This window comes from Puma concolor, chromosome D4, assembly GCF_028749965.1.
Source record: "Puma concolor isolate L17-30 chromosome D4, mPumCon1.1.hap2, whole genome shotgun sequence".
Taxonomy (NCBI): domain Eukaryota; kingdom Metazoa; phylum Chordata; class Mammalia; order Carnivora; family Felidae; genus Puma; species Puma concolor.
The window spans coordinates 40,749,000-40,775,428 of record NC_141679.1 but is presented as its reverse complement, the minus strand read 5'-3'; the positions used below and the strand labels follow the sequence as shown (position 1 = coordinate 40,775,428).

General features: G+C 40.7%; 1 long non-coding RNA gene across 3 annotated transcripts in view; it reads left to right on the top strand.

Annotated features, from left to right (window-relative positions):
• Positions 1–25,214, top strand: part of LOC147574817 (uncharacterized) — a 92,695-nt gene extending 67,481 nt beyond the window's left edge. For all 3 annotated transcript variants that reach the window (XR_015243555.1, XR_015243556.1, XR_015243557.1), the window contains exons 5-9: positions 570–675; positions 1,686–1,848; positions 4,319–4,476; positions 5,177–5,255; positions 24,660–25,214. This is a non-coding gene — a long non-coding RNA (uncharacterized LOC147574817). The remainder of the gene's footprint in view (positions 1–569; positions 676–1,685; positions 1,849–4,318; positions 4,477–5,176; positions 5,256–24,659) is intronic.
• Positions 25,215–26,429: the final 1,215 nt, after the last annotated feature.

Genomic DNA, 26,429 nt, shown 5'->3' with positions numbered 1-26,429 from the left:
CTGGAGCTGTGCCTGTGGGCCCTTTATAATTATGTCTCAACAGCATGGCCAGTCAGGCCTACAGTGAACAGAGTCATTCAAGGCGCTTCCTGTAATGTTTCAAACTGTTGTGTTGTTGACATTCAGTGCATGTGTTTGTCATTGACACATAGGCTCTCATTCCAGCTGGAAAGCCTTGCCTTTCATGTAGAAGCTGTTTAAAGGAAATGTTTCTACTTATCTCAAAGCCAGAGAGAGAGTGGATGGGAGGGAGGAGTTGTTTGCCCACATCTTCAAACACACTGCATTTTGGGGATGCCAACAGAACTGTTTTAATTTGCTCCCCACAAAGGCAGACTTCTGCTTTTCCTGAGATCCTGACAGAAGAGTGTTTGTCTTTAATGTCACAAGACGAGATAGTGCAGCTGTGTTTATGGTGGGAGTTACCTGTAATTTATGTTCTAACTGAAACATTTAAGAAGATTAGCTGTTTCCTTTCATTTAAAGACCTGAAATCTGTTCTTCCCTTCCCTTCCCTTCCCTTCCCTTCCCTTCCCTTCCCTTCCCTTCCCTTCCCTTTCTTTTTTAAGCTCAACACTCCTACAAATATTTAACCACCAGCAAGGTGGTTAGAAAATCAGGACTTTGGTTCTCTGGCACAGAGTTGGAATTATTAAAATGGCAGCATTTCAGAAGGTAAACATATACTTGTGCTTAGTTTCAATCTAGAAAAGTATAAGCAAATGAGGCAAAGCTAACCATACTGGCTATCTAAATGAGAGGAGGACATTTTTTTAGGTTTCTGAGACCCAAGCTGATCACATCACGTGCCTCTCTTCTCCCTTATTCATGTCCCTTACTATCTTGTTATAGTTCAGATCATACTAAATCTTATTATCCTGAAAAATTGACTTCCAAGGATGTTAGGGACAGTGAGCTGGGTTAACACCTCCCAGGGTTTGGGATTTGGAAAAGGGGTGCAAGTAATTGTGGACTGATTGAATATACTGGAACCCCAAGTGTTTGTTTTATAAGCACTAACAGATTCCTCCCCTCATCTGACCCAGTCTGAAATATATTTTTTTCTCATCTAGGAACTAGAGAGGAAAACTCAATTTCCCCTTCCACTACTAAAGGAAATCAGAGCCCTTTGTTCACAATTATCTTTTAGGACCTTTTCTCTAAAACTCACCTTCCATTGAAGCGTTTACTAGAATTGCCAACAAAAATTAATATGTAGCATCATTTACTCATTAACTTAGCAAGCATTTATGGAGTACCTACTGTATCTGCACATTGTGTAAGGAATAAAAAGATGAGAGTGGGCTATGTTGACACAAATACATTTAATAAATTATAAATGCTTTAATAAGTCAATGAGGAAATTTGCTGCTGGTCACAGATATAAAGAAAGACAAAATTCTTCGATGAGATCTAGATTTAGTGTAACTGATAGTTTTTTGTTCTATGACTCTTGAGGCCCTCTGTCAAAAATCAAAGAGGTTTATCTGGACTGATTCATTTTTGTTAGCCCATGTTGTCTTACAGTGGTGCTATCTTTTTAAATAAAATTGTCCAAATTCTCAGCGATAGTCAATTCTAGAATTTTCCTGGGCATCGGTTGTCAATTTCACTGGTTTGTACTTTTCCAAATCTTTATCTGAACATTGTTTGATCATTTATGTTTCCCCAACTTTCCTCTACAGGCAGCAACACCGACAATATGACTATTTTATAATGAAGCCATCAGCAGTATGGGAGTTCACGGCCTTACACTAGTGTGGACAAAGTCAATATGACCATTGGGTTATTGAGCATGTCAGAAGTGCACTTCATCCACACTCTTCCCACAAAACTGATCCAGAATTGGTAGGTAGATTCCCCTTGGCCATTTAGAAATCTCTAACCAAAACGCCTTTCTAGGCACTAGAAATTTAGTCTGAATTCGCTTTTTTTTTTTTAAGTTTATTTTTGAGTAAGAGAGAGAGAGAGAGAAAGAGAGAGAGAGAAGGGCAGAGAGGGAGGAGACCAAGAATCCCAAGTGTGCTCCGTATTGTTAGCACAGAGCACAAACTCGTGAACCAGAACCATAAGATTGTGTGACCTGAGCCAAAATCAAGAGTTGAGTGCTTAACCGAATGAACCACCCAGACACCCCCGGAATTTGTTTCAAAGTTATTATAAAGACCTCTTTGTTCTGTTAAACAATTTTTTGGTAAGTCTAAAATTATTTCAAAGGAAAAAGTTAAAGATAATATAATTTATTCAGTTCATTCGTCACTGATTATTGGACATTTAAATGGTTTCTAAATATTATTTTCTTTTAAAATTTATTTACTTTGAGGGAGAGAGAGAATAAGCAGGGGAGGGGCAGAGAGAGAGGGAGAGAGAATCCCAAGCAGGCATCGTGCTGTCAGTACCAAGCATGATGTGGGGCTTGATCTCATGAACTGTGAGATCATGACCTGAGCCGAAATCAAGAGTTGGATGCTTAACAAACTGAGCCACCTGGGAGCCCCATAAATTTTCTTTTTTGAAAAAATACTTTTGGAGTGAATATCTTTGCCATAAATTTTTATGTATATCCTTATTAGTTTCCTTATAATACATTCCTAGAAGTGAAATTGTTGGGTCAAAGTGTATGCATTTTTTACACCTATTATCAAACTATTCTATAAATTTCTCTTAATACTACCATTGGCTCTTATAATTTGTAAAGTATTTTTCAATTTCATAGAAAAAACAGTGGTACTTCACTGTTTTTGTTTGTTTATTTATTTGGAGAGAGAGGGAGAGAGAGAGAGAGAGAGAGAATCCCAAGCAGGCTCCATCCTGTCAGCATAGAGCCTGGTGCAGGGCTTGAACTTACAAACTGTGAGATCATGACCTGAACCAAAACAAAGAGTTAAACACTTAACTGATGGCCACCCAGACACCTCTATTGTTTTAATTTACATTTCTTCTATTACTGAGGAAAATCCTAATCTTTTTATGTTTATTACACATTTATACTTTGTGTGTGTGTGTGTGTGTGTGTGTGTGTGTGTGTGTGTGTATAAATTACCTGTTCAGGACTTCTACATGTTTTACTTTTGGAAGTGTTCCCATTTATCATAGTGATTTGTATTAAGTCATTGATGTAGTTCCAACGTTTGCCTTTATGTTGAGAAACTCTCCCAGTTGACAACCTTGGAGATTTTCTGTTTAATTTGTTAAGATAGTGTGAGAGTTTTATTTGTCTTAAAAAAAAAAAAATAAACATCTCTTCAGGAATTGAAAGAATAACAATATATGAGCCACAGGATCCAAGTAACATCCAAAATCAGTTTGCTCCACTGGTAATCACGCTTTATCTTTAGATTTTCACTTTTTTTGATCAGAGGGAGAGTTTCTGGTCAATACTCCTCTCTCAGGGAGTGGTAGGGCATGAGAATGAAACATGCCATCTATGATCTACTAGCTCATGTCCCCATGAGGACTCTTCTGTCTTGCCAGCCCCCCTTTTCTCTCACCCATGGCTTTCTGGGAATTCAAATAAGACCTTTCATCTTTCTTCCTATCAGTCCTCCTCATATATGGACACCTCCCAGGGGTCAGGCTCCTTTTTGTCCCTGCATCTTTTCTCTAAGAACCCTGTGTCATTTCCACCACCCCCCACCCCCGCCACCTTCAGTTAATTTGTCCAGAAAAGTCTCCCATGCTCCCAGCCCAACTTATCCACTTAGAAAGTTCCTACTCATTTTTAGGACTTAGGCTAAAGGCTCAACTGTAGTCATGCTGAGAGGTGATGTGATTGCCAGGGGGGTGCACAGAGTGCTTAGATATGGCACTGGTAGATTTTAAGTCCCTTATAAATAGAACTGTGACTTACATACAGCCCATAGTTTATACAGCTGATTTTTGTCACTTTTGACACTTCTCTCATATTATAGTTATAATCTGTTTTTTCCTGTGAGAAGTTGGGGGACATGTTTCCTGATCCCTGTGCCTCACACTTCCATCCACTTCATTGTGAATTCTTCTCTTGCTTCCTGGGCAGGCTCCAGTCTCTGGTGGCCTCGTATAACATTGTATGCGTGTCTCTCTTAAAATACTCCCTTGATGTCTTGACACTTCTCCCTTTATACTATTTTCCCTGCCTATTAAAATGTAAGATCTGTCAGAGCTTGCTGTATGTCTTATTCATGTTTATGTTTTCCTCAACCCAGGTGGTGCCTGATAAATGGAATGTGTTCCGTGAAAGTTTAGCATTGTTGGCATTGTGTCTATCTCTATAGAAATGATTACGTTTGTTGCATGCAGCAATTGAGAAATGTGAATTTTACTTTATATCCCATAGTTTGTGAACCACACAATACATATATATTATGGAGAAAGTAGGAAGTGCTGTTAAATGAAAAGAAGAAAAGGAAGCTCTTCTTCTGTGATTATACCTTCTAGAGAGTACCACTGTTAATATTTGGGCATCTATTCCCCCAGAATTTGAAGATGATGATGGTAATTTTTTTGAGTACTTCCTGTGTGCCAGGTATTACACAGATTTTTCTCACCGAATCCACATGTTAACAGTATGTGATAGGGTGGCTACTGTTTTCTGCATTTCAGAATGGAAGATGTGATTGCTTAGGGAGGTTAAATAACGTACTCAAGATCCTATGACTGACAAATAGCTTAGCCTGGACTTGAACTCACACAGTATGAGCCTAAGCACACGTGAGTCAAGATAGCACGTTGTTCAAACTGCACATCTCCAGAGCCAAACTTCCTGGGTTTAAATCCCAACAAGCTGTGTGGTTTTAGGCAAGCTAATTAATCTCTCTGTGCCTCAATCCTCATTCTCTTGTTTTAAAAATGGACTTAATATGATATTAACCCCAAGCTCCACACAAAGTTGGACTGAGGATAAGAGAAAATCATTTATGTGAAGTATTTAGAACCTACAGTAAAATTCGAATAATTTTTCTGTAACCACAACTTTGATACCAAGAATTCTCACAAATAATTGTTACCTCGTATGTTACTATATATATTAAATAAAAATCATCACATTGTAATCCTCTGTTATCTATGTATTTACCATGCTATGAATGTCGCTTTAATTAATAAATATATTTGTACCACATCATTAATAGGATCATACAGTATTCTACTCTTTGAATACACCATAATTTATGTAACCAATTTCCTATTCCTCTAGGATGAGAGCTTCATGAGATGGGGACTGTTCTAAGCCCTGTCCTGTGGTTTCCCTGTGCCTAGAACAGAGCTAGCCCAAGGTAGGCACCACTTATTGAGTGAATGAATGAATACTCTTGAAGTTATTTTCAATTTTTCACTATTAATAATATTTTAAAAAATTTATTTACTTCTAGGAGGTTTTGAAGTTTTAAAATTTTCTTGTAGTGTAATATACAACCTTCTGGTTACTGCTTAAGAACCAAAATGTCATTCCCACAGTGATGTAAAAACATGTTGCGTCTAAGGATGCCCATTTGGTTGAAGAGCAAAAATACTGAAGCTGAAGTAAAGATGCATGGTTATGTTTAAAATAATAACTTTAAAAAGTCTCTTTCATGAGATTGTTTTCAAAGAGTGCTTTCCCATGTGGGCAAATTTTAACAAAAATTGCTCAAATTAGCTCCAAGTACAATGACATGCATAATGCTTTGATTACACATATGAAATTCATTTAGTCAAAAGAGACTTTGAGTAGGAAAAATGCAACTTTGTAAGAAAAAAAAAAAAAACCCATTACTATAATGATAGAGTAGCTCCCCCAAGATCTAATCACATGCACATTTAGAAGAAAGAATTTTATAGTCTCTGTAACAGTAACATCTGGTGACTTCCTGACTGTTCCACAACATCTCAACTCCGCTTCCAAAATTCCATTTTGTGTCATACAAGTCTGTAAACTTGCCTGCAGAGATGTACTTGGACTGAACTTGGACTGAATTTTCCACTGAACTTAAAAAGTGTGCTACTATTCCTCAGTACCTTGAGTTAGGGTGGAATATAGTAATGAATGGGAAGCCAAGATGAATGAGGCTAGGAGAGCTACGTCGCTGTTATGATGTAGTTAACATCTTGGAGATGTTAAGGAGGTGATGAGACTGGCCAAAAGAACTTACCGAGCAGAGAAGGAAGATAAATAGACTCTGACTAGCTTGAGGAACAGACGTAGCAAAGGGAGGAAGTCTAGAATCCAGCCAAGAGTATGCCTTTATGTGAGAATGCGTCACAAGTATATTATGCTTCTTGATGGCTGTAACTTAATTTTATTTTTTGGCATTGAACCGAAGTGTAAACCGTGTAATCCAGTTCGCTTCCTCACGTAGTATTGAAGTTGCTTCAGACTTGGTCAGTTTGTGTTTCATTTTGATTTTGTTCAGTATGAAAATGATAGTCCCTGGCTCCCTGCAAGTGGTCTGAACGATATTTTTTCCAAATAGCTGCTGTAGTTAGATCAGTTGGTGCCAAGACTCTGAAAACTTAATAAGAGACATTAGAGACCTGTGAACAATGGTTAAGCAGTTAACGAGGCATTGTAGAAGGAAATAAGCCATTGACATTTTGGCCTAAAGTTGCACTCACAACCTAACTGAACAGCAGAGTGTGAAGTAAAAATAATCTTACTATGGTGTTCTGGTGCACTTGGGTGGCGCAATCAGTTACGTGTCCGACTCTTGGTTTTGGCTCAGGTTATGATCTCATGGTTTGTGAGTTGGAGCCCCGCGTCTGGCTGTGTGCTGATGGCGCGGAACATGCTTGCGATTCTTTCTCTCTCCTTCTCTCTCTGCCCCTCACCTGCTCACTCTCTCTCTCTCCTACAATAAAAAAAATAAACTTAAAAAAAAAAATCTTACCATGGTTTCCTTTCCTTCGTCTTCTCTCTTCATTAGTTTGCTTCTCCATTTTTTCTCCCGTACTCTCCTTCTGAGTCTTTCTCTCTTCCTTTCTCCCCTTTAAATGTGTTTCTCCTTTATTCCTATATTCTCCTTACTCCCTCCTCTCCACTGCTGTACCTTGCATCGCTTTTATTATTTTCACTTTCTTCACCCACCCCTCCACACAGTTTTTTAACTGCCCATAGAGCTAAAGAATTAGTGAAATAAAGGTTTATGGTTTGTAATTTAAAAAAATAGTTTGAGGAGAGTGTTTACTTTTCCAAGGAAAAAATTGTGCTTCGCTTTTTTTCTGATCTTCGTTTTATTCCCTAATGGAAAGCACTGGAATAAAATCTGGCACAGAAGAACCAGTACCTTAAATCTTAGCAATTAGTATTCCCTTGATTCAGTTTTCCCCTTCGGATCAGTTGACCTTGAAAGAAGAAAGATCTCCTGTGTCTTCTCTAAACAACTAAAGATGGGCAGTTGCTGTTGCCTCTATAAGTGCTCTTAAAGATGGAGTGTCGCTGGTTTCCCAGCTCCCTGTTTCAGTGTGTCGTTATTATCATGTCTACCCAGATTTTCTTGCCGTGTAGTTTGAGCTCACGTTCTTTTGTCTGAGCCTTAGCAGAAAGAGCAAAGGGACAATGACCTCCCAGAGGTAACAGTTCAAGTTCTAGAAAATGGCTTCAAGATCACCTTTGGATCTTTTATAGCACAGTCCATGGACAGAGCATGGGCTCTGGAGCCTGACACTTGGGTCCCTGGGCGAGGCATTTACACCCTCTCTGCATCCGATTCCTCAACTATTAGAGAACATTCAGGGGACTGTTGTGATAACGAAAGGTATGTAAACTGTCAGAACACTTAGCATGGCGCCCACATATGGTGAGATACTGAGAAATGGGGGCAGAAACCTCTGGAACCCCCACAGTAGGAGGCTCTTCCCATGGGAATGCTCCTGATTGTCCCTCCTACCTCTACATGACCCATAAACAGTGAGTGTGATCTGAGAATATTAAAATCAGAGAGATCAAAGAGCATTCGATATTGAGAGGAAGGGAGAAGCAGAGATAGCCAATTGGCCTCCATACCTCGTGCCTCTGTGCATAGGGACCAACCCCCTCTTTGGTAGATGTGTGACTACACTTGGGAGCTTCCCAATATGGATGTAGGAGAAATGGTGGACCTGTCATTTGCCGAATTAACTTTTTCCAAAAGGACTATGGAAGAAGCCCTGCCCCTGGAGTTGCCCCTCCTCTTCCCGCCCCACCCCCCTCCCCGCCCCGAGGCATGGCACAAGTATCTGGTTGGTGAAGAAGCCCAGCAAATGTGATAAACTGACTCTCTCTCTCTCTAGAGCCTGCTTTGGATTCTGTGTATCCCTCTCTCTCTGCCTGCTCGTGCTGTCTCTCTCTCTCTCTCTCTCTCTCTCTCTCTCAGAAATGAATAAACATTAGGGGTGCCTGGGTGCCTCAGTTGATTAAGCATCCGACTTCAGCTCAGGTCATGATCTCACGGTTTGTGAGTTTGAGCCCCATGTCAGGCTCTGTGCTGACAGCTCAGAGTCTAGACCCTGCTTCAGATTCTGTGTCTCCTTCTCTCTCTGCCCCTCCCCCCACTCACGATCTGTCTTTCAAAAATGAATAAATGTTAAAAAAATGAATTAACATTAAAAAAATAACAAAAAGAAGAAAAGAAAAAAAACCTGACTCTCTTTCAAGTGTAAGAGTTACACAAGACAATGTCCTGTGTGTTTGTGTGGTTGTGCATGTGGGTGTGTGTCATAAAGGTCATAGAATCAAATTCTTCTCTTAGCAATACTTGAAATGCTTCTAAGAGTTAAAAAATCTCAATTACAGTTTCTTGGTACTTTCATTAAATTAACCTTAAAATAGACTGAAACCAATGCAGTCAGGAAATGTTTTTATGGAAATTTATGTTGGCTAAACTCTGAAGGTTTCAGTAGGTCTTTTTTTTTTAATATTTATTTTTGAGAGAGAGAGTGCATGTGCGTGCAAACGGGGGGAGAGGTGGAGGGAGGGGGGGACATAGGATCCAAAGCAGGCTCTTTACTGACAACAGAGAGCCCAGTGCGGTACTGGAACCCATGAACTGTGAGATCATGACGTGAGCCAAAGTCAAGCGCTTAATCAACTGAGCCACCCAGGGGCCCCGAAAGCGATTTACTTTCTAACCAAATAAACGGGAATGAATTCAAAAATTTCTCTATAATGACATCACTTTTACTTGCTTTTATTATGCTTTCCTGGGTAAAGGAAGGAGAGTTGTATTATGACTGGTGGCTGGGAATTTCCCCTGACCCAAGATGTGAACATTCTTGGTCACAGCTATCGTGAGCACTTTCTATGAAGACAAAACTGCAGAAAATGGAACGCATTGGGCCAGTGTTGATTCCAAAGTAGAGCCATAATGCTTTCATAAATCGATGTTCTGTTTGCTGAAATTCATCTTTCTCAGAAATGCTTATGGATGTAGGGTCTCGATGAGTGACAGAGTGAGAAAATGGATCTTTTGAGGGATCTGTATATGGTGTAGTACAAGATCATTCTAGTGCTGTCAAGACAACAAGGAGATAGAAGGTAGACACCAAAGGGGGGGGCATATTAAAGCCGTAGACAGCTAGTCTTTAAGGAAACCAAGAGAGGATGATAGTGGTCCTCAGAATCCAAAATGGTATAAGAAACTGAGTTTGAGGGGCTGTCTTCACGCCATAGACCTTAAAGATGTGATGAGCTAGGCTGGGGGAAGGGTCTGAGTCCATTCACTGGTGTTTCCTTTGCCTCACAGTTTTAGGAGAGAAAGGAGGGTTAGGTAAGAGAATGGGATAGTGAGAGGAAATAATGGGAGACATAGTGTCCGTAGTTATCCTGTACTCGTAAACATCTTGCTGAGTAGCCCGAGAATGCAAGGCCAACATCACTTTATACCCAGGCCATTTCTCAGGACTGTGTTTGCACTCAGCAGCCTTAAGAGATAAGTAACGTCTGCCTCTGGGACAGAGTGGAGGCTTGCTTCCAATGGAATGATGAGTTCCGCAAGTTCTGTGTTCCTTGCCTTTAGTGCCACCAATGTGTGCAGAAGTCCCTCTGGGCCCTCTGTCCCTCTGTCCCTCTGTAGGATTTGAAAGACAAGTGACGTGCCAAATACTAATGCTCATACTGCATGCTTTGCCATGAGTAAAGTCCTTTGTCTCTAACCCAGAGATCTCGTGTCTTCTTCCAGCATCCTGGAAACAGTAATGAGCTTATTTATTATTTTGTAGATATGTTGAAATCAAGCCTCAGACCTAATGGAAAGGAATACAAATGTTTACAGAGAGGTTTTTTAATTCTTTTTAACGTTTATTTATATGAGAGAGAGAGAGAGGCAGAGTGTGGATAGGAGAGGGTCAGAGAGAGAGGGAGACACAGAATCCAAAGGAGGCTCCAAGCTCTGAGCTGTCAGCACAGAGCCCAATATGGGGCTCGAACTCACGGCCTGTGAGAACATGATCTGAGCCGAAGTTGGATGCTTAACCAACTGAGCCACCCAGGTGCCCCTCCAGAAAAGTTTTGGAAGAACTTGAGTCTTCACTAATGTATTCTCTTTTTCTCTGTCCCTCATGAAGTTGTTCAACCATCTTTAAAAAACATTCATAAACTCTGAGGTTCTTGGCAATGCTATAGATAGAATTCTTGGACTCCTTAATTTTGACCTCCAAAGTCACTGAACTTCCTGAATTCTTCTGAGGCACATGAAAGACTTGATGAGAGCACTGATGTTTTTGATACTAGACTGATGGGGTCTTGGAGGTGGTCCAGCTATTCTTGCCTTTAGGCTATACTGAAATCCGGCTGTTTTTCCAATATCTCCACAGAATGAGTGAATTTAGCCACATACCTTCAGGATTTTTTCCCTCTTAGGACATTTTTTCTGCTTTATAATTTAAATAGAATAAAAAGAATGAAATGGCTTATCATTTAAAAATTTTCCTTTTGTGGCCTTCTGTGGGTATTTAGAAACGGATCATACCCTGAGAGAAAAAAAAAAATCTTGAAGTTCACTGTCATTGTCTTTTCTCAAGGCTGAATGGTGTTCCAATTTTCTTTAAAAATCTTTCACTGTGAATCTCATTCCTGTAACTATTTTCTGCTGGGTTCCTCAGGGAAAATGGGAAAAGAGCTTTACTTGTATGTGCTCAAGATCTTTTGATCTTGCTTAACCCTTACATACATTTTTGTTCTGCCAGAGACTTCTGTGAGTACCATTTTCTAGGGGTTGTATTAAGCTGATTCTTCAGTGGGGTCATTGAGATGATTAAGTTCTAAGACTACTTCCAATGTAAGGTTTTTGAATTTATATTATTTGGGGATCCTATATCCCCAGTGCGTGTACACTTCTGTAGAGTATCATCATCCTCTATGACCAATTTACCATGACCAATTTGCATGACTAATTTGCCATGGTTTGTCTAAAAGACAAAGTGCTTCCAAAGATGCACTTGAACAGGAGACTCCGCCATTTCTACAAGCTTCCCTTATAGATAAGCCTTGTCTTGTGCTTCAGTTTCTGGTAAACTCATTACGGTTGATATTGTTGCAGTTAAGAAAAATCAGTTTTTATTTTAAAGGTCAAAACAGGAGCTCCTGTGTGGCTTAGTCAGTTAAGCGTCCCACTCTCGGTTTTGGCTCAGGTCATGATGATCTCATGCTTCATGAGATCGAGCCCTACATCGAGCCCCACGTGCTGTCAGCGTGGAGCCTGCTTGGGATTCTCTCTCTCTCTCTCTCTCTCTCTCTCTCTCTTTCTCTCCCCCTACCCTGCTCATGTGAATTCTCTAAACAAACAAACAAACAAACAAACATTTAAAAATATATTAAAAAATAAAGTTCAAAACGGAGCACATATGTATAGGGTCCCATGTATTAACTTTCCACCATAGTCTGATAGAGAAATACTGAAACCGAATTCTTTTCTCTCCTTTTCCCTTGAATTTTTCAAGCTGTGCAGCCAAAAACAGGTCATGGTTTTCCTTTTGACTTTCTCAGTCATTCACTCATCAGTCAACAAATGTTTATTTGAGACTTAGCTTGCGCAGGCAGCTGAGATTTAATCATCTGACTGAGTATAGTAACTGATCGTGTCGCTGTTTGCCATCAATTCTTTATTTTTTCCCTTTCATTCCTTAGTGACCTTTCTGTGGTATAGGATTTCTTGGGTTAGTGTGGAGTTAACATGAATAATTATGCAAGCATGGCCTTTGAGACTATCTTGAGAGAAGATCATTAAAACTCTGCTCAATTAGCTACTTAGTCGGGAAGTTGTTTTGTTTTTTTTTTTCTATGAATTTTATTTCTGCTCTTAGAAACATTACTTTGGCTGTTACTGTAATCAACAGTTTTAAGAGTTATAGCTAGCAATCTACTGACCATTAAAGCATTGTATTTTGCCTGCAAATCATATTTAGCCGAACTTTAATAGCTTAAATGGAGTCAGAAAAATGATGTTGTAGAATGGCTTTTATTTCTATGAAAAGATATTTACCAGTGATGATTTTCATTTTCTTCCTCTGGCTCATATTCATTTTCTAATTGTTTTATTGTTAATGCCTATGAAACTGATGTGGAATCTATTGCTTAGACTTATGGGTTTTTTAAAAAAAATTTTTAATGTTTATTCATTTTCAAGAAAGAGAGAGACAGAGACAGAGCATGAGTTGGGGAGAGGCAGAGAAAGAGAGGGAGACACAGAATCTGAAGCAGATTCCAGGCTCTGTGCTGTCAGCACAGAGCCCGATGCGGGACTCAAACCCATGAACTGTCAGATCATGACCTGAGCCGAGGTCTGATCCTTAACCAACTGAGCCACCCAGGTGTCCCTAGAGTTACAGTTTTTAATTGTTGAAAGGGTCAATACAATCCAATAAGGCTTCCTGTGACCTTGCCATATTTTGAAAAAACCCAGTGTCACTGATGTTAATATTGGAGTATGTGAAAAAACCACATTCTTGTTTATACTTTAAATCTTCTTGGCCTCCATGGCCACTGTAGAATCCGATGACCAGATGTGTGTGGACTTCGACCAGCTTCCTGCAGGTACAGTCTGACTGCACCTCACCCAGGCCCTGTGCCACATGCCTCTCACTCCCTACCCCAGAGATTCTCTGAGACTGCAGGCTGAAACACCCAGCAGAAGCCCGCTGGGCATTCATGTGTATGTATGGTATCTGGGTGAGGGAGCTGTTGCCCCTAGAAATGTGACCCAAGGTTGATCCAGTTGGGCATGGCAGCCTAGGACTTTGACTCTTTCTTTTTCCCCAAGTAAGTAGATCTCATTATTTATTTAATTTATTTTATTGAGGTATAGTTGACCTACAATATTACATTATTTTCACGTATACAGCATAATGATTCAACAAGTCTCTACGTTATGCTGTGCTCATCACAAGTGTACTACCCTCTGTTACCACACAGTGATATTACCATTGCATTGACCGTATGTCGTCTGCTGTACCTTTTATCATCATGACTTAGTCATTACACAACTGCAGGACTGTGTCTCCCACTCTCCTTCACCCGTTCTGCCAATCCGTCTCACCCCGCTCCCCTCTGATAATCATTAGTTTGTTCTCTGTATTTATAGGTCTGTTTCTGCTTTTGTTTTTTTATTTGTTTTATTTTTTTGATTCCTCATATAACTGAAATCATTTGGTATTTGTCTTTCTCTGGCTTATTTCACTTAGCATTATACACTCTAGGTCCATCCACATTATAGCATATGGCAAGATCTCATTCTTTTTTATGGCTGAGTAATAGTCCATTATCTATCTATGTATCGATCGATCTATCTATCACTATCTATTTATATCTATATCATCTATATCTATATCTCGTATTTTCTTCATCCAATCCCTTATGAATGGATACTTGTGTTACTTCTATAGATTGGCTATTGTAAATAATGCTGCAATAAATGTAGGAGTTATATATCTTTTCAAATTCGTGTTTTCATCTTCTTTGGGTAAATGCCCAGTAGTTAAATTACTGGATCATATGATATTTCTATTTTTAATTTCTTTTTTTTTTTAATTTTTTTTTTTAACGTTTATTTATTTTTGAGACAGAGAGAGACAGAGCATGAACGGGGGAGGGGCAGAGAGAGAGGGAGACACAGAATCGGAAACAGGCTCCAGGCTCTGAGCCATCAGCCCAGAGCCCGACGCGGGGCTCGAACTCCCGGACCGCGAGATTGTGACCTGAGCCGAAGTCGGACGCTCAACCGACTGAGCCACCCAGGCGCCCCTCTATTTTTAATTTCTTGAGGAACTCTCATACTGTTTTTCATAGTGGTGACACCATTAGGGTTTCTTTTTCTCCATATCCTATGTTTTCTTCTAGGAGTTTTATGGTTTTGTGTCTTACCTTTAGGTCTTTAATCTGTTTTGAGTTTCTTATTGTGTATGACAAAAGGGGGGGGGGGTACAGTTTCACTCTTTTTTGCATGTAGCTGCCCAGTTTTCCCGGCAGCACTTATTGAAGAAACTGTCTTTTTCCTGTTGCATATTCTTGTCTCCTTTGTCAGAGTCCTCCTTTGTCAGAGGACTTTGACTCTTGAAGGCATGGTAGAGAGATGCCAGGACAGCCAGTGATTATTTATGTGATGGTGGATGTAAGAGTCCAGTGGTGTTAACGATGAGTCTCCAGTGTTGGTGCCCCCAGTGGCAGAGTCCAAAACCGTTCCCACGGAATGATTTTGATCATCTCTCAACTGGTTACTCCCTTGGTTCCTGCCCGTATTGTCAGTTTTGCTTTTCACTCTTCATCTTAATTCTGTGAGCTATCCAATAGCTTTCCAGAAAACAACTTTTCTGCTTAAGTAGTTTCTACTGTTTGCAACCATGAACTCTAACTTTGTGAAATGAGAGAGTTGGGCTAAAAATGACCTCTACACGATTGCCTTCTTTTCCACTCTATTATTACGTCGCTTCTGTTTCATCAATGTGTGTACTGTTGTGAAGTTTTTATTCTTCTTAATAAATAAAAGCAATGTGATATTCAGCTTAAATTTTTAGTTTTTCTTGGGGTTGTCTTTTGGAAAGATGAGTGTAAAGGGCAGAGAACCGTTAAGTATCAGTATGATGCCGTTCTAGGATTTGATGCTTAATGGCCATGGGGCTATTTTATGGGTGTTTTGAATTAATTGTATGAACTAAAACTCAACTGGTGATTTATGATAAAGCTACTGGAGTGCCTTTCTTTCTGTCCCTTCCTGTGGGTCAGTTAGTTCTGGGTGTTAATGATCACAAAGGCGGAATGTAAAAATTTCCGTATGTGAACAAAAAAAAGGAAGATTTTGTTGCTGTTTTTGTTGTTATATACTATTGACTCAGTTCACACACGGCGGCAGAAGGATCTGATATTTGCTGGTCTTTCCCAGACTGGAAGACAGCAGGAAGGATCTGGATGGATCTAAATGGGTCTGGTTAAATGATACAGGGAGGACCAAAGGAAAGATCCACGGCCAGGTACTGCAGTCTGAGACTGGAAGTCTACGTCAGGAAGGATAGAGAGGTGACCTTTGGATGGGAGCTCAGGATGAATTTTGGAGAAATGGAGAAGTGTAATGGGGATTTTTGGAGAGAAATACTTTGTGTGTGATAGAAACCATCTCCATCTCCCCCAAGACATCACAAAATCCATATTGCTTCCTGATGTCTATGGGGTACATAATCTCTTCTTCATGGAGGAGGTGAAGTATAGGGTGAACAGGGAGACAGCATGTAAAGACAGTCAACACTTGGATGCTAGAAATCAGTTTTGCAAAATCTTATAAATGTTATTTTTTACTGTCCTTAACTGGGGCTCAGTTGGAGCTGAAAAAGATTCATGCCCGAAGGCTCTTTTCTTATGTTAGATCTATTTTCACATATATTTAGTTTATTTCCATTAAGGGAGGACTAGCATTTCCTAAGGACCTACTGTGCTCCAGTCACTAAGCCAAGTACATACCATGGGGGGGGGGGGGGGGGGAGTGGCTCAGTGGGAGTTCCCTAACCTGGTGGGAGAAGTATTGGGTAAGTGGGTTCATTTAGAATCGTCTGTGGATTGTACTAACAAAAGACAAGTTGACTTTTAGTCAGTTTTATTATTGTTTCTAAATCTCTACGGTAGTGTATCAACTTTTTACCTATACCTGGGTGAACATCTCCTTTCAGTACCCACCCTGGTATGCCACTGCTTTGAACTTTTCATATATTATCTATTTTACTTCTTTTTTTTTTTTTCAACGTTTATTTATTTTTGGGACAGAGAGAGACAGAGCATGAACGGGCGAGGGGCAGAGAGAGAGGGAGACACAGAATCGGAAGCAGGCTCCAGGCTCTGAGCCATCAGCCCAGAGCCCGACGCGGGGCTCGAACTCACGGACCGCGAGATCGTGGCCTGGCTGAAGTCGGACGCTTAACCGACTGCGCCACCCAGGCGCCCCTTTACTTCTTTTTTTAAAAAAAAGTTTATTTTATTTTTTGAGAGAGAGAGAGAGAGAGAGAGAGTGCGCTTGAGCAGGGGAGAAGCAGAGAGAGAGGAGGACAGAAGATCCAAAGTGAGCTCTGTGCTGACAGCAGTGAATCTGATGTGGGGCTTGAACTCACGAACTGTGAGATTATGACCTGAGCTGAAGTCAGATGCTCAACCGACTGAGCCACCCAGGCGCCCCTACTTCTTTTTTTTTTATTTTATTTTTTTGATTTTAGACACAGAGAGAGGGCACAAGTTGGGGAGAGTGGCAGAGGTGGTGGGGGGGGGGGGGAAGAGAGAGAGAGAGAGAGAGAGAGAGAGAGAGAGAGAGAGAATGATCCCAAGCAGGCTCCACATTCAGCACAGAGCCCGACCCAGGGCTCATTCCCATGACTCTGTGATCATGACCTGAACAGAAATCAAGAGTTGGGTGCTCAACTGACTGAACTACCCAGGTGCCCTTATATATTATCTGTTTCACCACTTAGAAGGATCCTACAAGGTGTTATCACCCATGTATTATAGATGAGCCTTGAAGGACACTCAAGGCTCACTCAAAGACATTGATGGACAAGAGCAGAGAGTTAGTATTTCAGCATATTAGGCATGCAAACCTGTGCCGTCCCCACTACATTGTCCTGTCTCCTCAAGGCAGCCTGGGAAATACATCACGATGCAAGTTTTTTTCTGTTCTAGGATTTGGCAGGTTACCTCTGCTCTCACTTCAGCTTCTCCCCTCATGGAGGGTAGTGTACCACTTTGGGCAGTGTCCCTGATGACAAAATACTTTGGTTGTCTTTGGTGTATAAAGCTCTTATGATGTCAGCTTTGATTGTGAAAAGAACCATAGACAAGCATTCACTAAATTCAGAACTACAAGACAGTACAGCTGTCCTACTTCCCTAATGTGCTTGGCTCACCCTCAGGAAGTAAACATAAATAGCATTGTGGCTGCTTTGTGATTAAAGGCAAGTCTCTTGCATGAAAAAATTTATCTCTTAAAAAGTAGCTTGAAGTAATCTAAGTATCATGATGAAGTATCAAAACGAATTTACTCTTAATTACAATGTGTCCTTTTTACATGCCATAGTGAAAGGATGTGTGCACAAGAGCAGTAAATTAAGAGTTCAAAGCGGTTGAGAATGTTTGCTTTGGATGGAATTAAACATTCTGCAGCTATAGAAAGATCTGTCTTGACTGCTTTTGAATTGCAACATTGTTTTTCTGTTTAGCCCCCTGTCTTCAATTCTGAGTATCTGTTGTTAAAATATATTTACCAAAGGTAGATTTGTTTCTCTTTGCTGTTTTTGCAGTAAAAAAGGTTTTTCTTGCGTCCATATTAACGCTAAAAACATTTTTGACACAAGTCTAAACAAGACAAATGTATGGATTAGATTTGTTCTGAAATAAACATGGCTTTAAGGCTTGTCTGCGGTAGTGGTAGCATAGGGAGAGGGAGAGAAAAAGGCATTTTGGCCTTTTCTAACATCCGAACACTTAGAAATATTTCTGGGTCAGTCACACACTCCTCCCCCCCCTCCCGCCCCCCGCCCCCAGCGGTACAGATATCCTCGTTCTTTGAACAATCCTGCCATTCATCTGGAATCCTACAACTCTTGTGAGTTGGTGGGGGAGGGGGGGGGGAGAGGCTGGTGAAAACTTTCCTGTTTGCTTTCCATCTCCCTCCCACTCTCCGGCCCTCCATAGTTTGGGATGCAAGTTGGCTATGGGCTATCACCCTCTTAATCTAAATTTTTTTTTTTTTTTTTTGCCAATTAAATTATGCCACTGCCCTTAGTTTCATTTTTGTCCAAGTTTGGGCCATAGACCACCTGCGCAGGCATGACCCAAGGTGCTTATTAGAAATACAGAGCCTTGGGGCGCCTGGGTGGTGCAGTCGGTTAAGCGTCCGACTTCAGCCAGGTCACGATCTCGCGGTCCGTGAGTTCGAGCCCCGCGACAGGCTCTGGGCTGATGGCTCAGAGCCTGGAGCCTGCTTCCGATTCTGTGTCTCCCTCTCTCTCTGCCCCTCCCCCGTTCATGCTCTGTCTCTCTCTGTCCCAAAAATAAATAATAAAAAAAAAAACGTTGAAAAAAAAAAAAAAAGAAATACAGAGCCTTTATGAATCCATATCTTCATGGGCACAGCGGAGGGATCTGCACTTTGGCAAAATTTGTAAGCGCACTGAAGTTTGAAGTCTTTGTGACCACTCAGCATTAACTAAAGGTTTAGCCATGTTGAATTGTTAGGTGACGACATCTTGGAGCTATATTTAGGTAATAATAATTTTAGCACTGGCTTAAAGTTTCGCTTCCACTAGGATTTATTGATTCCTTATATTTGTGCCAGGCTTCTTCATGTACATCCTTTCACATGACAGTCGTAAGTTGTGTGGTGAGGTGAGTATTTTATCCCATGAGTAAAGATGAAGGAATTGAGGTTCCCAGATATTAAGTGACTTGACCACCCAAGTTTATACAACTGGTTAATGGTGAAACTAGGATTTGGATCAGGTTTCTGACTCCATAACCCAACCTCTTACCTTTCTCCCATGGTTGTTCTTTTGCTGAATTACAGGTGTTTATTGAGCTTCTGCTATAGGACAGACACTGTTCTGAGTGAAAGGGGATGAAAACTGTTTCCCCAGATCACATCTGAAAGGGAAAAGGTAGACAATAACAGCTCAAACAGCAGTACCCATATTAAAGCAAATGCAATAAATGAAGATTCTAAATCTTCAGAAAAATGACATTCTTACAATCTTTATTGTTCCATAAAATGAAATTCAGACATTATTAGTCTTAAGGGCTAACAACGTCCTCAGTTATATCTAGCAGAATGTGAGAATTGTCCATAAAATATTAATTACTAAGGATTGTAACATGGAAATACGTCCTCTGGAAATTCAATTCTATCTCATAAATAGTCTTGGCTATGAACAATGGGTCAGATGGGAAAGAATTTTGAAGCTTTTTAAGCACTTAACCATGAGACACATTAAGCAAACATTCTTCACGTATCACCCTGAGCATCTCAGCCTCCAGATACATACAATGGATTCGGAAGAGAACAGAAGTCATTGTCTCCACTCTTGGCTTAGGTGATGGGGCTACACAGGCCTACTGCTCAGTATATTTTGAAACAAATGTCTTTCTGACATTCACCAGAGAGCGCATTTATTTATTTATTTTACTTCGATGGTGGTTCTGGCCCCTCCTGGAAGCAGAATTAAAATGAGTGACTAGTGTGAAAAAAAAGAGAGACCGAAGTTTCTAGAACCCCCATGTCTTCCCTCAAATCCAGTGAGATTACTTGAAAATAATGCTTGAAAACAATGCACTTAAATTTCCTTCACTTAGTTCCCCGTAGAAGTACCTCCTTTGGGATTCATCTCTGGAGGCTTTTGAGGGAGTCGATGAAAGAACCAATCATGTGAGGATTATTTCTGCATCCTCTCTACATGCCTTTAGCATCACTGTTCCTACTCTCCTAAGCTGTTCTGAGAGTTATTTACACCTAATGTTTGAGTGGTTTTGTTCTCCTGACCGACTCTGCCTGGAATGTCTTTCTCTCTGGGAATGCCCCGTTGACCCTCTGTGCATTAGTTCAGATGTCGCTACTTCCTGGCCCCCTTCATTCCTGTCCCCCTTCTAACGAGCTAACCATTCTGTCTCCCCTGCCCAAGCTCTGCGTCTCGAACCTAGCTTCCGCAGCTGAATTTTGTACTCTTTCCTTGTCTGCTGCTTTTGAGTTATCCTGAGTTATCATGAGGGTAATATTCATGACTTAGCCATCTCTTAGTCCTTGCATTTGTCACAAGTGGGAACCACATATAACATTTTTTAAATTCAGTCGAAACTGGTGTAAGTTTGAGATCAGTAGCAGGAGTATAGGGAATAGAATTAAGCCTTTAATACTGAAAAGGGGTTGTTCTAATCCCTGAAAGTGACTAGGAAGGTATGGAATCTGTCCTGGATGTCACTAAGGGATGTACCACTCAGTGTCAAGGGGGCTCAACAGAATTGGAGGCATCTACTGAAAGAAATCAATCTATTTCTTGCTTATAATGCCAAAGCAGTGATAAATTCATCCAGGTATAATTCAACAGTCTCTTTATGCCTGGGTCTATTTATAACCTCTCACTGACACCCTACCCCATGCCCCTTTTTTCCTACACTACGGTCAAGATTATGTATAGCTGAAGGTTAAGGCTCATCTCTGGACCACGACTTCACCAATACAATGCTAGACTAAGATGGGTCACCAGCTCCAATGTTTTGGATGTTTCCGAAGTCACCTCATCTTCGAGGTAGCTAGTGGAAGAGGAAAAGGTATCTGGAGCTTAACCTTCTCGCTTTACCTGAGTTTTCCCTTCTGTTCTAGCCCTTCATCTAGGAAGGACAGATATTTCTATGCCCCTCCCCCCCCCCCCCCCCCCCCGACTGGTTGGGACTTTGTCTCTGTCATTTTCTCCTCCTTCCCAGCCTCATGGTTTATTTACCTTTTATGATAAAAAGAGATCAGGAAGAAAAACTAGCTTCTCCATTAAGGAACAAAATTAGACAATTAAAAGTGTTTGCTATATTTGTCCCTGCTTATGAGGCAGAAGCCCCTAGAATAGGTAGCATATCAAGTCACATCATTAATTTTCACCTTAGCAGGAGCAAATGAACAAAAAATTCTTCTTTTTGAGGGTTGGTTTTGATGCAAGGAGGGGAAAAGAAACGTTGAAATCAAAAGTATCTCTGACCAAGAAAGGTACAAGCAAAACGGTAGGGAGATAAACATCACCCACTTCCCATGAAGATACTGAATGGGCCTGATTGACTGGTAAACTTATTCTTTTCACCTTGAGATTCAGACACAATGTGGGAGCAACCTTCTTCATTTATTGACTTAAGACTGTGCTCCATCCTGGTATTTGGAGCTAAGTCAGGAGATTTTATTCATCCCCTAACATGTCATTGATAAGAACATTTTGTTTTCCTGATACTGGTTTTCACAGACATTTCCATGCTGTGCATCGTCTGGTCTGGCTTTTGTCAAGAAAAGACAGTCCACTCCAGCCCTTGCCAAGTGTAAGATAACGATGGATGACCTTCTTTATGCTCCTGGGGGCTGGCACTTTGAGAAGAACTCCTGGGGGAGGCATGGTGTGTGTGTGTGTGTGTGTGTGTGTGTGTGTGTGTGTGTGTGTGCGCGCGCCCACATACACATGGTCACACATGTGAGGTCTTTGGTTTCTGCATTCTTTAAATCTCATAGTAATACTGTGGTTGGGGAATGAGTGTGGGACTTACCTGGTCATCCGTAGGAAGGGCGAGGAGGCTGGAAAAGTAGTCTTCGTGTGCATGGGAACAAATGAAGTTCTAGCAGCTCTTCGTGCACTTAGCGGTGGGTTGTTTTTTCTGATTGAGAACACCACTACTGGTGGAAAAAGCCTTTGTCTTACCAGTGGGTAAAAGGCATCTTTCTCTGGGAGGAAAAGGGAATAATGAATTGCTTTGAAAAATGTGGGGTCATGGCTATTTCTTGTCAGAGGAAAAAGGTGTAGTCTTTGTGGTCAGACCTGGATCTCAATCCAGGCTCCGTTCCATACGAGCTGCATGATTTGGGGCAAATAACTCACCTCCTCCGAGCTTCAGTTTCTTCATGAGCACAAAGGCAAAAATAATACGTACCTCGCAGAGTTGTAAAATAAAGGGGGGAGGTAGTTACAGAGCCTAGTACGTATAAGGCGTTCAGTGAGCTCCCTTTCTCCTGTAGATGTTGCTTTTACATCCAGAAAATTAGTAAAGACAAACTCACAAGAGCTGATTTTTCTCTTACTAAGCACCCACAGCAAATGGCAGGTGACAATTTTCGCAAAGTAAGGAAGTTTGTTTTATGAACTCCCCTCCTAAATAATCTTAAAGTGGTCTGTCCAAACATTTGGTGGGACACTTCATATCTCATAGAAGCTAGTTTTAGCAAAATGCCAAAAGTTACAGCTTGTATTAAAAAGGAAGAAAATGCAGGGCATCTGGTGGCCCAGTCGGTTAAGCTTCGGACTTCGGTTCAGGTCATGATCTTGCAGTTCGTGGTTTTGAGCCCCACATCAGGCTCTGTGCTGACGGCCAGAGCCAGGAGCCTGCTTCAGATTCTGTCTGTCTGTCTGTCTGTCTCTGCCCCTTCCCCGCTTGTGCTCGGTCTCTTTCTCTCTCAAAAAATGAATAAACATTAATTTTTTTTTTTTAAAAAGGAAGGCAATGAGAAGCACTGGCATATACATAAACATGGTGTCTTAGTTCAGGCTGCTATAACAAGATAACATAGACTGGGTGGCTTATAAATGGCAGAAATTTATTTCTCACAGTTTTGGAAGCTAGAAATCTGCAATCAGTGTGCCAACCTTGTTGGGTCACTGGGAGACCCCTTTTCCTGGTTGCAGACTTTCATTTTCTACTTCTATCTTTACATGGTGGAAAGAGAGCAGAAGAACTCTCTGGGGCACCTTTTATATGCACTAATCCTATTCATGAAGGTTCTGCCATGGTGGCCTCATTACTTCCCAAAGGTTCTACCTCCTGGTACCATCACATTGGGGGTTAGGATTTCAACATGTGAATTTGGCAGGGGGCGGAAAACACAAACATTCAGTCCATAACAAGTGGTGATTTCGTAACAAACTTGTCCAGATATAGTCATTTCTCCTTGGAAAGGAAACCACCAATAACAGAACACCTACTACATGCTACGTATTTTCATATACATACCTTCTAATCTATATGAAATCCATACAATAATTTTTTAAGCCTTGCCTGTGATCTTTAACAAGAAATACATTTTAATTATGTCTGCGTATATACTTGTATGTAATATACATAGATAACATAATTATACGCATACATAAAATGGAAGAAAAATTCATGAAACAATGCTTATCTTATGAATCTTGTGATGGACCCTTGATATTTTCTATTCTATACTCTTTCATTTTGTTAAAATGTCAAGTGTACCTCAAAATGATGTTATGACCTGCTAATGTATAACAACTTGAATTTTGAAAAATTCTGTCCTACCTTCTAGGTACTGTTATCTACATTTTGTTTTTTACATCGGAACTGGACATTCAAAGAGCATGTGACGTGTGTCCAAGGCCATATAGCCAGGAAGTGTTGGGTTACGGATTTGAACATAGCGTTTTGATTCTGAAATCTGTTTTGCTTCCGTCACACTCCGTGGCCTTTTGTGAAACTTTCCTGTCTTCTTTTTGTGTGTGTGTATCTGTCTCCCAAACATTCTTAGCTGTTCAGAGGCCATGAAACCATTAGCTAGGGCAATCCTGGAAGCAGTTAAAATAATTGCACCAGACATGAAAGGTATAGAACCCTCTTCTTTGCCGGGTTCTCGCTGAGTGCGCCCTGCATGCAGAAAACCTGGTCTCTTTATTCAGATGTTTTAAAATATCATTTTGTTTTTCCTTTCCAAAGGGAGGCACAAGCTGCTGGTTGAAACTGAGGAGAAAAATACCTATTTACTGTTTGGCTTTCCAGTTTGCACCCACTTGGCCTAGAGAATGAACAAAATGAAGGCAACATAAAGAAGGCAATGTTGCACCCCTGGATTCATTTTGACGATTTTTTACCAACACCTTGAAGCAGACCAGAGAATGTGATACAACCATGTTTTATAGTCTATCTTGTTTTTCCTGTGACATGTTGCTTTCCGGAATTCTTAAAAATAATAAGCTTTGCAAATCCAATGTAAAAAATAGCTAGTGTGTTTAAAAAAATCTTTTTTTTAAGAGGGGGTGGTGGAGAGGGGCAGAGGGAGAGAGAGAGATAGAGAGAGAATCTTAAGCAGCCTCCATGCCCAGTGCAGAGCCCAATGTGGGGCTCAATTCCATGATCCTGGGATACTGACCTGAGCCCAAATTAAGAGTTTGAAGTTCATCCAACCCAACCAAAGGTTTGACGCCCCTATTTTAAAAAATCTTTTATTCAGAGAGTCTGGAAAGACCGTTACATGGCCTTGCCCCCATTTGCAGTTAAATGGAGAGAATTACCTTATCTGTGAGATTTTTCACTGAAGAACTCCAAGAGTCTGACAAGCCAAAGCCTGCCAATGCCTCAGACAGCAACTGCTTAGAAGCTCAGTTAAGTCCAGGCCAGAGTTAAGCCTGGTTAAGTCAGGCATATATTTTGACATTCTAATACTAAGCATTCTTATTCAAATTGCCAGAATGTATAAGTGATTACTACAAAATTCTGTAGTTTTGTTTTCTTCTTAAAGAACAGAAAAAGAAAGGAAGAAAGAGATTGCGGGCATTGATAGAACTCAACAGCCACTAAGGATTGGACGACTGTCCAGAAGACAAGAAAAATCTCTATTTTGACCGGTAAAATCTCTATTTTGACTGGTTGTGCCTTCAATCAATAAATATGTATCAGGTATTTACTGTGCACTGGATACAAAGGCAAGCTGTTTTTCTCAGGAAGTGCACTCATTGCAAAATTAATTTCTTTATATGTCCTCTGTTCCGGAAAGCGTTTGGGTGACTGGGCGCTTCCTCTGAGCCAAGTTTCTGGTTCCGGTGCTCTGTGTAATGGCATCTCACGGAAGGTCACTGGAGGCCGAGTTGCGGGGATGGCAAGAACTGGGGTTGAGTGGTCGCACGGGACTTTGTTTAATGGGTAGTTCTTGGGGTTATGGAGACACACCTAGTTTCCTCCCTGCATGTTGCTGAGAACAGTGACTATACAATTGACTTTGTTCTGTAGAATAAGAGCCCTTTTCTTAGACTTATAGAACTCAAAGAGGGTTTGCGATTATGGTGATAAACTAAAGGTGATCATTTATGGCCTCTGTGTGTGTGTGTGTGTGTGTGTGTGTTCATTTATTTATTTAAAAAAAAAGCATTCGTTTACTTATTAAAAAGAAAAAGCATAAAGCTGAAAACCAAAACAAAATATCCTTGCCGTCAAGGAGCATCCATTCACTTTTGACACACTAGTGCCTAATCCAGGGTCTATGTTCCTTGAGAAGATTAATGATTTCCTCGGCTTCTTTAAAGACTTGGTTTCTCTAGAACGAAGGATTCCAGAGAACTGTGGGCTCCATGTAAGAGAGCCCAGTGGGACTTTTTAATGGTCCACTGGACTAGCCTTTGTGTTGCAAGTGAGTTTTGGGGCCAGGATCAAGAACTCTTCTTTTAAATAAACATTTTGTTGAGCACTCGCTTTGTCTGAAACAGACTCTACAAGGGCATCGTACCTGGAATACAACAGAAGCCCAGCGAATATATTTTGAAAAAACATAGGGATGGTTAATTCTTGGACTCCATCTCAGTGAAACTTGAAATCTAGTGTTGTAAGCAGACACTGATTTTCAGCGAATCGTTTATTCAGCAAGTATCTATTAAGTGTCTGCTACTTTACAGGCACTCTCTGGGCTCTAGACAACAAGATCATGGTAACAGTGAGAAAAGTATTGCCAAGTTGAACCCTCAGTGTCAGAGTAATGATAGTAATAGATGACTACTATTCAGTGCTTATTATGTACCAGCTACCATGCTAAGTGTTTTGCATAATTATCTTACTGAATCCCCCATGATACCCTTGGGTGGTATAGTTATACTATTTTCATTATTGCCTTATGTTTACAGTTAAGAAAACAGAGGCGGGGAGAGGTGAAGGAACTTGCCCAAAGTCATAAAGCAAAGAAGCAGCACAGCCAGGATTTCAGTCTTTGTGGGGCTCTCATCCCTCTGGCTTTTCACCTAAAAGTTTAACAATAACCCTTTGTCGTTAAAAAAGTAGCCCAATATTCTTTTGCTGGAAGGATTTCGTAGGAGGAATGAGCCACACATCAGTTGATGGTTTATCTTGCCCAGGCTTATTTATGTGGGATTCCTGTTCAGGCCAGTGCCCACATTCAGAGACCTTGGGTAATAAGTACTGTGTGTTTTATTAATGACTGTTCTTTACTTAACCCTTAGGTGTCTGTGTAAATCTCATCCTGAATGAGACTTGTTCTGAAATATTTCGTGTTTTTTATGGTACT